The following is an 11,387-nucleotide window of genomic DNA, read 5'->3' as shown; positions in this document are numbered from 1 at the left end:
TTTACCAATCCTACAACAGATAGAGGCCTTATTTCCAAAATATACAAAGAACTCAAGAAGTTAGACCGCAGGGAAACAAATAACCCTATTAAAAAATGGGGTTCAGAGCTAAACAAAGAATTCACAGCTGAGGAATGCCGAATGGCTGAGAAACACCTAAAGAAATGTTCAACATCTTTAGTCATAAGGGAAATGCAAATCAAAACAACCCTGAGATTTCACCTCACACCAGTGCGATTGGCTAAGATCAAAAACTCAGGTGACAGCAGATGCTGGCGAGGATGTGGAGAAAGAGGAACACTCCTCCATTGTTGGTGGGATTGCAGACTGGTAAAACCATTCTGGAAATCAGTCTGGAGGTTCCTCAGAAAATTGGACATTGAACTGCCTGATGATCCAGCTATACCTCTCTTGGGCATATACCCAAAAGATGCCTCAACATATAAAAGAGACACGTGCTCCACTATGTTCATCGCAGCCTTATTTATAATAGCCAGAAGCTGGAAAGAACCCAGATGCCCTTCAACAGAGGAATGGATACAGAAAATGTGGTACATCTACACAATGGAATATTACTCAGCTATCAAAAACAACGAGTTTATGAAATTCGTAGGCAAATGGTTGGAACTGGAAAATATCATCCTGAGTGAGCTAACCCAATCACAGAAAGACATACATGGTATTCACTCATTGATAAGTGGCTATTAGCCCAAATGCTTGAATTACCCTAGATCCCTAGAACAAACGAAACTCAAGACGGATGATCAAAATGTGAATGCTTCACTCCTTCTTTAAATGAGGAAAAAGAATACCCTTGGCAGGGAAGGGAGAGGCAAAGATTAAAACAGAGACTGAAGGAACACCCATTCAGAGCCTGCCCCACATGTGGCCCATACATATACAGCCACCCAATTAGACAAGATGGATGAAGCAAAGAAGTGCAGACCGACAGGAGCCGGATGTAGATCGCTCCAGAGAGACACAGCCAGAATACAGCAAATATAGAGGCGAATGCCAGCAGCAAACCACTGAACTGAGAATAGGTCCCCTATTGAAGGAATCAGAGAAAGAACTGGAAGAGCTTGAAGGGGCTCGAGACCCCAAAAGTACAACAATGCCAAGCAACCAGAGCTTCCAGGGACTAAGCCACTACCTAAAGACTATACATGGACTGACCCTGGACTCTGACCCCATAGGTAGCAATGAATATCCTAGTAAGAGCACCAGTGGAAGGGGAAGCCCTGGGTCCTGCTAAGACTGAACCCACAGTGAACTAGTCTATGGGGGGAGGGCGGCAATGGGGGGAGGGTTGGGAGGGGAACACCCATAAGGAAGGGGAGGGGTGAGGGGGATGTTTGCCCGGAAACCGGGAAAGGGAATAACACTCGAAATGTATATAAGAAATACTCAAGTTAATAAAAAAAAAAAAAGAAAATAAAAGATTTGCAAACTCCAAAAAAAAAAAAAAAGAACATAGTGGAGCATGTGTCCTTTTTATATGTTGGAGCATCTTTTGGGTATATGTCCGGGAGTGGTATAGCTGGGTCCTCAGGTAGTACTATGTCCAATTTTCTGAGAAACCTCCAGACTTGTTTCCAGAGTGGTTGTACAAGCTTGCACTCCCACCAAAAATGGAGCAGTGTTCTTCTTTTTCCACATCTTTGCCAACATCTGTTGTCACACTGAGATTTTAATCTTAGCCATTCTGTCTGGTGTGAGGTGGAATCTCAGGGTTGTTTTGATTTGCATTTCCCTGATGATTAAGGATGTTGAACATTTCTTTAGGTGCTTCTCAGCCATTTAATATTCCTCAGCTGAGAATTCTTTGTTTAGCTCTGTTCCTCATTTTTAATAGGGTTATTTGACCCTCTGGAGTCTAACTTCTTGAACTTATTGAATATTAGCTCTCTATCAGATGAAAGATTGGTAAAGATCTTTTCCCAATCTGTTGGTTGTCATTTTGTCAGAATGACAGTGTCCTTTGACTTAGAGAAGCTTTGCAATTTTATGAAGTCCCATTTGTCAGTTCTTGATCTTAGAGCATAAGCCATTGGTGTTCTGTTCAGGAAATTTTACCTAGGGCCAATGTGTTTGAGGATTTTCACTACTTTGTCTTCTGTTAGTTTTAGTGTATCTGGTTTTATGTGGAGATCATTAACTGACCTGGACTTGAACTTTGTATAGGCTGATAAGAATGGATTGATTTGCATTCATCTACATGCTGACCTCTAGTTGAAACAGCACCATTTGTTGAAAATGCTATCTATTTTCCACTGGATGGTTTTAGATCATTTGTCACAGATCAAGTAAACATAGGTATGTGGGTCCATTTCTGGGTCTTCAATTCTATTCCATTGATCTACCCACCTGTGTCTGTACCAATTCCACACAGTTTTTATCCCTATTGCTCTATAATATAGGTTGAGGTCAGGGATGGTGATTCCCCGAGAAGTTCTTTTATTGTTGAGGATATTTTTTGCTATCCTGGGTTTTCTGTTATTCCAAATGAGTTTGCAAATTGCTTTATCTAACTCTATGAAGAACTGAGTTGTAATTTTGATGGGGATTGAATTGAATCTGTAGATTGCTTTTGGCAAAATGACCATTTTTGCTATATTAATCCTACCAATCCATGAGCATGTGAGGTATTTCCATCTTCTGAGATCTTCATCAATTTCTTTCTTCAGAGACTTGAAGTTCTTGTCATACAGATTTTTCATTTGCTTTGCTAGAGTCACACTGAGGTATTTTATGTTATTTTTGACTATTATGAATGGTGTCGTTTCCCTAATTCCATTCTCAGCCTGTTTATTCTTTGAGTATAGGAAGTCTACTGATTTGTTTGAGTTAATTTTATATCCAGCTACTCCGCTGAAGTTGTTTATCTACCCTTGTATTTCTCTAGTGGAACTTTTGGGGTCATGTAAGTCTACTATCATATCATCTGCAAATAGTTATATTTTGACTTCTTCCTTTCCAATTTGTATCCATTTAATCTCCTTTTGTTGTATGATTGCTCTGGTTAGGCCCTTGAGTACTATATCGAATAGATAGGGAGAGAGTGGGTAGTCTTGTCTATTCCCTGATTTTAGTAGGATTGCTTCAAGTTCCCCTCCATTTAGTTCGATGTTGCCTACTGGTTTGTTATGTATATTGCTTTTACTAAGTTTAGGTATGGGCCTTGAATTCCTGATCATTCCAAGACTTTTAACATTAAGGGTTTTGAATTTTGTCAAATGCTTTCTCAGCATCTAATGAGAGGATCATGTCGTTTTTTCTTTGATTTCGTTTAGATAGTGGATTATGTTGATTGATTTCCTTGCTAACAGGAGCCTGATATAGCTGTTTCCTGAGAGGCTCTGACAGAGCATGATAAATACAGAAGCAGACTCTCACAGCCAACCATTGAACTGTGAAATGGGTTCCCATTGGAGAAGTTAGAGAAAGAATTAAAGGAGTGGAAGTGGTTTGCACTCCCATAACAACAATTCCCACCAACCAGAGCTCTGAGGGACTAAACCACTATTCAAAGAGTACACATGGATCGACCCATGTTCCAGCTGCATAGGTAGCAGAGTATGACCTTGTTGGGCACCCATGGAAGGAGAAGCCTTTGGTCCTGCCAAGGCTCCAACACCCAGTGTAGGGGAATATCAGGATGAGGAGGTGGGAAGCAGTGGGTAGATGAGTGGCAGGATGAGATAAGGGGTTTATGAACAGTAAACTGGGAAAGGGGATGAGGATACCAATCCACCTTCAAATTTTTGACCTAGAATTGTTGCTGTCTAAAAGAAATGCAGAGATAAAATGGAGCAGAGACTTAAGAAATTGTGGACCAGTAACTGGCCCAACTTAGTTAGAATCCATCTCACAGGGAAGAACTAAAGCTGTGAAAGTGCCAGAGATGGGGTTTGCAATCTCCCATTGAAGTGGTATGACCCAAACATGTTAGAATTAAACTCCTCTTGCTTTTATATCAATCACTACCCGTGTGAGTCTCATTTGAGAGGTCCTAGAAGAGGTTCGATTTAGATGTCACAAATGTACACTATTACTGATGATATGCTGTACTTGCAGAAAGGAGCCTAGCATGGCTGTCCCTCCAGAGACTCTACCAGCATCTGACTGAGACAGATGCAGATACTTACAGCCAGCTAACCATTGGACTGAAGTCATGTACCTGAAAGAAGAGTTAGGGGAAGGATTGAAGCAGCTGAAACAGATGACAACCTCATAGGAAAACCAATAGTATCAACTAACCTGGACCCATGGTAGTTCCCAGAGACTAAGCCACCAACCAAAGAGCATACACTGGCTGGTCAGAGGCCTTTGGCACATAGGTAATAGAGGACTGAATTCCTTGCCTGGCCTCAATGTGAGAAGATATGTGTAATCCTTAGACTTGATGCTCCAGAAATGGGGAACAGCCAAGGAGGGTACCCTCTCAGAAGCAAAGGGGAGGGGGAATTGGGTCAGGAACTCTTGAACTGGGGGACAGAGAGAAGGATGATGTAAATAAATAAAATAATTTTTAAAAACTAGCCATCATACAATGTAACCAAAAATGTCAGGTTTGAATGCTAAATTCACCAGGTAGGAAGATATTCTTCACGAATATATCCTTTTTGTTTTCATTTACATGGTGATTCCCATATACACTGACACCAATAATTTTGGAAGGATTTGGAATTGAATTTGGAAAGTATAATATACCAAAAGTTTAGCTAGATGTTAATAACTGAGGAGGCGACATGACAGAAAGAACTATTGAATGTGGGGGACGAGGAGCATTTCTAGAAGAGTTCATGGGGGCAAACCCTCTGCCACATATTCTATTACAACTAAAGATGGGGAAAATGGGTGACATGAGTCTCTTGGAGATGTTTAAGAAAAACCTCAGGTCTGTATCCAGAAACTATTTCCTTCATAGCAATTCCCCCAAACCAGAGTGATCTCCAGCCCAGTGCCTGCTCCCACCAGGCAGCAAGGTACTCTGTGATGTCAAAGCAGCTCATCCGCCACTATTAGCTGAGAAGGGTCTTGCTGACCAATCAGGACTCATGGGTGTGGCCTCCCATTGTTCTGGGTACGTTCATAAGACTGTGCCTCTGAGAGCTCTGGACCAGAACACCCTAGTCTTCAACGTGGTAAAAGCAAACAAACAAACAAACAAAAATCAGAGGATACTACACCAGATGTTGAGTCATCAACTTCATGTGCAAAATCCAAGAAAGCTAAGACTTGCCATCAACCCCAAACCAGAACTGGAGACAAGACTCGTTGGTCCAGTTCCCAGTGTAGTGGGAAGGTCAGAAGTCCCAAGCTAAGCATAATCCTTTCTCTGGTGATTTCTCCTCAATCAGAACTCCTAACCTTTTCTTGGCCTGGCATTTACCCCTTCTCAGCCCATAGTCCGTCTCCTATCTATCCCAGCTTTTCGAAGACTCACATGCCCTTTACCCTGTTGAACTTCCAGTTACAAAAGACTACAAAGAAGGACACGAAAACACTGCCAAGAATCCCAGAAAATAATGCTTCAGAGAAAACCGCACCACCTACAAAGAACACTAAACAAGCCAAAGGTGAAGCACTATTCGGTCACTACCACCATATAATGGATGAGATGACAACTAGCACTGAAACGGGACCAGAGCAGAGCAGTGCAGACAGCTCCACTGTGACAACTAGTGGAGAGCCAATAGACTCAGCAAGCCATCAAAGACCTGGAAATCTGTTCAAATTCTGGCAGCTGAGGGATGTCAAACTGTGTAGATGCACTAGTTACTACATGGTGCTTTGACACTGGTGAAAATAAAATCAATCTGATGTGAAAACTATGTATCCCTGAGAATCTGTCATGGAGTATGGAAGGAAGGAATGAGAGGGAAAAGGGGCTGGGGAAGAAGGAGAGAGTGAGACAGTAAAAGGAAGAAACATGGGTATACAAGAAGCAGGAAGTATTGGGTTTTACAGGGCTGGGAGCCAGACAAGAAAATCCAATGTCCAGCAGACAGTGGAGGATTAAGATCAAGCTAGCATGGAGTACTGAAGACAGTCTTTCTCTGGATGCTTTATCTCACAGGCCAAGGATGAAAAGGGTTGGACATTTCTTGGATGGGGAGGTTGCTCTCATGTGAATATGAAGGTGCATGTGCCCATGTCCACTCATGAATAGGTCAGAGCTAATTCAGCAAGGCAATCTCTGGGATTTGCCTGCCCCTAGTCCGTAATGCTAGGTTACTGGCATGCTGCTTGTGGGTGCTGGGGATATAAATTCAGATCCTTATGTATGTATAACAGAGGATCTTAACCAATAAGCCATTTTCTCAGCCCTCAGTGTTGAGTGTTTCTATGTGTGTTCTGATAGGAACACTGCTTCAGTATATGGACTGTAGAACCTACAGAATGAAAGATATGGGGTCATCAGTATCATCCCAAAAAATAGTAGGTCACATTTAAAACACATACCTCCTAGTGGTGTTTCTTTTACACCATCCTATATTAAGTAATTTAAAGACCTTTGGAACGGCCAGACACCCTAATAAATCATACCAGTAGTGGCTGCATATATACCTAGTCTATCAAGCATTAAAACCTAAGTTTGAACCACAGCACTGCATAAATGGGTTGCATGTCTAGAACCCCAGAAATACACATGGAAAGTAGAAAGAGCAGGACTAAGGTAAGCTCCAGGACAACCTGGACACATGAAAGCATGTCTAAATAAATAAAATACTCAATAGTACATCCCAAGGAAAATAATATTGTTTAGAAACAACAAAAAATGTGGCACTGATAACCCAATATCTTTAAAACTTTGGACTTCAGAGGCAGTTAGGATATTGATTGGTCCACCTCCAATGCTTTAAATACAACAAGGAGCATTATCTGCACTCTATAGGGAAATATAAAATAGTAAGCTTACCCTTTCAAATATCTTTACCCTTTATTTTTTATTATTTTCTTCACTGGGAGTAGTGTCAACTTAGAAAAAGAATACAATGAAATGTGCATGCTTATAAAATGTGTAGTGTTTGATGCACTTTGTCACATGTAGACAATACCTAAACATTAGGTAACATTACCTAAAGAATAAGAGTGAGCATCTTCTTTGAAAAGGTAAGAGGAATGGATACAGAAAATGTGGTACATCTACACAATGGAATACTACTCAGCTATCAAAAACAACGAGTTTATGAAATTCATAGGCAAATGGATGGAACTGGAAAATATCATCCTGAGTGAGGTAACACAATCACAGAAAAACACACATGGTATGCACTCATTGATAAGTGGTTATTAGCCCAAATGTTTGAATTACCCTAGATGCACAGAACACATGAATCTCAAAAAGGATGACCAAAGTGTAAAGCTTCACTCCTTCTTTACAAGGGGAACAAGAATACCCTTGGCAGGGAATAGGGAGGCAAAGATTAAAACAGAGGCTGAAGGAACACCATTCAGAGCCTGCTGCACATGTGGCCCATACATATACAGTCACCCAATTAGACAAGATGGATGAAGCAAAGAACAGGAACCGGATGTAGATCTCTCCTGAGAGACACACCCAGAATATAGCAAATACATAGGTGAATGCCAGCAGCAAACCACTGAACTGAGAACGGGACCCCCGTTGAAGGAATCAGAGAAAGGACTGGAAGAGCTTGAAGGGGCTCCAGACCCCATATGAGCAACAATGCCAACCAACCAGAGCTTCTAGGGACTAAGCCACTACCCAAAGACTATACATGGACTGACCCTGGGCTCCAACTTCATAGGTAGCAATGAATAGCCTAGTAAGAGAACCAGTGGAAGGGGAAGCCCTTGGCCCTGCCAAGACTGAACCCCCAGTGAACGTGATTGTTGGTGGGAGGGTGGTAATGGGGGAAGGATGGGGAGGGGAAGCCCATCTAGAAGGGGAGGGGGAGGGGTTAGGGGGGATGTTGGCCCGGAAACCGGGAAGGGGAATAACAATCGAAATGTAAATAAGAAATACTCAAGTTAATAAAGATAAAAAGAGTTTATTTTTAGCAAATTACTTAAATAAAACATAGAACTTCTCAAATATTTATGCATTTTTCCACACTATTACTGATTTAGGATAAAGTATAAATCAGTTGCCTATAAAGTTACAAACTGATAGGATGTAAAGAAACTAAATGTGCTCACTTTTTAAGGAAAAAAAAAAAAACTCCATCAGAGTCCCTCTTGCTGTCCATTGCAAGCACAGTCACTTCCCTTCTCCACTTCTGGAATTTAGGAAACTCTTGCTATGGTAATTGTGTCATTCCAAAAATGTTGCCCAAATGCAACACTTGATTTGTAACCTAACATCAGACTTTTCACTCAGTACAAGCCCCCTGAGACTCACTTAATCTGTATATAATAGTTATGGGGAAAGGGTATGTATTTTGTTTTTGAGTAGTAGTACAAGATATTGATATATCACAGTTTAACCCCATTTTTTATTTGTTAAGACGGAGTCATGTTATTTAGCCCAGGACAGCCATAACTTACAATCCTCCTGCCTCAGCCACCTAAGATTGGAAGTATAAGCACATATGGGTACACCCAACCCCATAATCCATTTAAAGACCCTGGGTAACCAGAGCTGATCCTGGGAAACAGTTCTCTGTACACAGATACTGTGGAGAGAGAGCTGGATTCTCAGAAGTGTGGACAATCCTGCGGGCACAGGTGAGACCACTACTTTTGTTCACATTCCTGGCCCAAGAGGAACCCACCTGGAGGCCTCTGGACTCAGGAAGCAAGGAGCAGTCTGGGAGAGGATACTATCAGTTTCTGGCTGCTCCCAGAGTTGACCCTATGCCACAGCTCTCTATAACCAGATCCAGCTGGGAGAAAGCTCCTCTCCAGGAGTGCTGACACACACAGGCTTACAGGAGAGTCAAGCCACTGTCAGAGACAGCAAGACCTGCCAATACCAGAGATAAGCACATGGCCAGAGGCAAGGGGAAGAACCTAAGCAACAGAAATCAAAGGCCACTTTGTATCATCAGAACCAATTTCCCCCACCAGAGCAAGCCCTTGGTAGCCCAACACAGCAGTAAAACAAGATTTTGATTTAAAATCAAAACTAATGATGATGATAGAGTTCTTTAAGGAGGACATAAATAACTCCCTTAAAGAAATACCACACAAGACAGGTAAACAAGTAAAAGCCCATAAAAAGCAAACATACACACACACAAAATCCCTTAAAGAATTAAAGGAAAACACAACCAAACAGGTGAATAAATTGAACAAAACCATCAAGGATCTAAAAATGGAAATAGAAGCAATGAAGAAATCACAAAGGGAGACAACACTGGAGATAGAAAACCTAGGAAACAAATCAGAGTCATAGAGACAAGCATTATCAACAGAATACAAGAGATAGAAAAAAGAATCTCAGGGGCAGAAGATACCATAGAAAATTTTGACATAACTGTCAAAGAAAATGCAAAATGCAAAAATCTCCTAACCCAAAACATCCAGGAAATCTATGACAAAATGAGAAGATCAAACCTAAGAATAATAGGTATAAAGAGAGTGAAGATTTCCAACTTAAAGGGCCACTAAATATCTTCACCAAAATTGTAGAAGAAAACTTCCCTAACATAAAGAAAGAGATGTCCATAAATATACAAGAAGCCTCTAGAATTCCAAATAGATAGGACCAGAAAATAAATTCCTCCTGTCACATAATAATCAAAACACCTAATGCACCATACAAAGAAAGAATAATAAAAGCAGCAAGGGGAAAGGGTCAAGTAATATATGAAGGCCTATCAGAATTATGCCTGACTACTCAGGAGAGACTAAGAAAGCCAGAGAATCCTAGGGAGATGTCATACAGACAATAAGAGAACACAAATGCCAGCCAATGCTACTATATTCAGCAAAACTCTCAATTAACATAGATGGAGAAAAAAAGATATTCTATGACAAAAACCAAATGTACACAATAACTTTCTACAAATCCAGAACTACAAAGGATAATAAATGGAAAACTCCAACACAAGGAGGGAAAATACACACTAGAAAAAGCAAGAAAGTAATCTAATTGCACATAACCCAAAAGAAGATAACCACTACAACATAATTCCACCTCTAACAACAAAAATAACAGGAAACAACAATCATTGATCCCTAATGTCTCTCAACATCAATGGACTCAATCCCACAAATAAAAGACATAGATTAACAGACTAGATACCTAAGAGGATTCAGCATTTTGCTGCATACAGGAAACAAACCTCAAACCTCAGTGACAAAGACAGATACTACTTAAGGGTAAAAGGCCAGAAAATAATTTTCCAAGCAAATGGTCCCAAAAAACAAGCTGGAATAGCTATTCCAATATTGAATAAAATTGACTTTCAACCAAATGTTATCAAAAAAGATAAGGAAGGACACTTCATATTCATCAAAGGAAAAATCCACTGAGATGAAATCTCAATTCTGAATATATGTGCTGCAAATGTAAGAGCACCTACTTTCATAAAAGAAATCTTACTAAAGCTCAAAGCACATATTGCACCTCAAACAATGATAGTAGGAGACTTCAACATTCCCATTCTCATGAATGGATAGATCATGGAAACAGAAACTAAACAGAAACACAGAGAAACTAACAGAAGTCATGAACCAAATGGATTTCACTGGTATCTATAGAACATTTTATCCTAAAACAAAAGAATGTATCTTCTTATCAGCATCTCATAGCAGCTTCTCCAAAATTGACCATACAATCAGTCACACAACTGGCCTCAGCAGATACAAGAAGATTGATATAATCCCATACATCCTATCATATCAACTCAGACTAAGGCTTGTCTTTAATAACAACAATAATGACAGAAAGCCCATATACATGAAAACTAAACAATCTTCTATGCAATAATAACTTTGTCAAGAAGAAATAAAGAAAGAGATTAAAGACATTTTAGAATTTAATGAAAATGAAGGCACAACATACCCCAACTTATGGAACATACTTAAAGAAGTGCTAAGAGTAACACCCATAGCTCTCACTGCTTCTAAAAAGAAATTGGAGAGAGCGTACACTAGCAGCTTGAGAGCACACCTATAGCTCTAGAACAAAAGGGAGCAAATACACCCAAAATGAGTAGATGGCAGGAAATAATGTAACACAGGGCTGAAATCAACCAAGTGGAAACAAAAAGAACTATACAAAGAATCAACAAAACCAGGAGCTTATTCTTTGAGAAAATCAAGAAGATAGATAAGCCAGATTAGTCAGAGGACACAGAAAGAGTATCCAAATTGACAAATTCAGAAATGAAAAGGGAGACATAGGCACAGAAACTGAGTAAATTCAAAACATCACGGGGTACTACTACAAAAGCCTATATTCAACAAAA

This window comes from Rattus norvegicus, chromosome X (assembly GCF_021556685.1).
Source record: "Rattus norvegicus strain SHRSP/BbbUtx chromosome X, alternate assembly SHRSP_T2T, whole genome shotgun sequence".
NCBI lineage: Eukaryota > Metazoa > Chordata > Mammalia > Rodentia > Muridae > Rattus > Rattus norvegicus.
Note: the sequence above shows the minus strand (reverse complement) of the source record.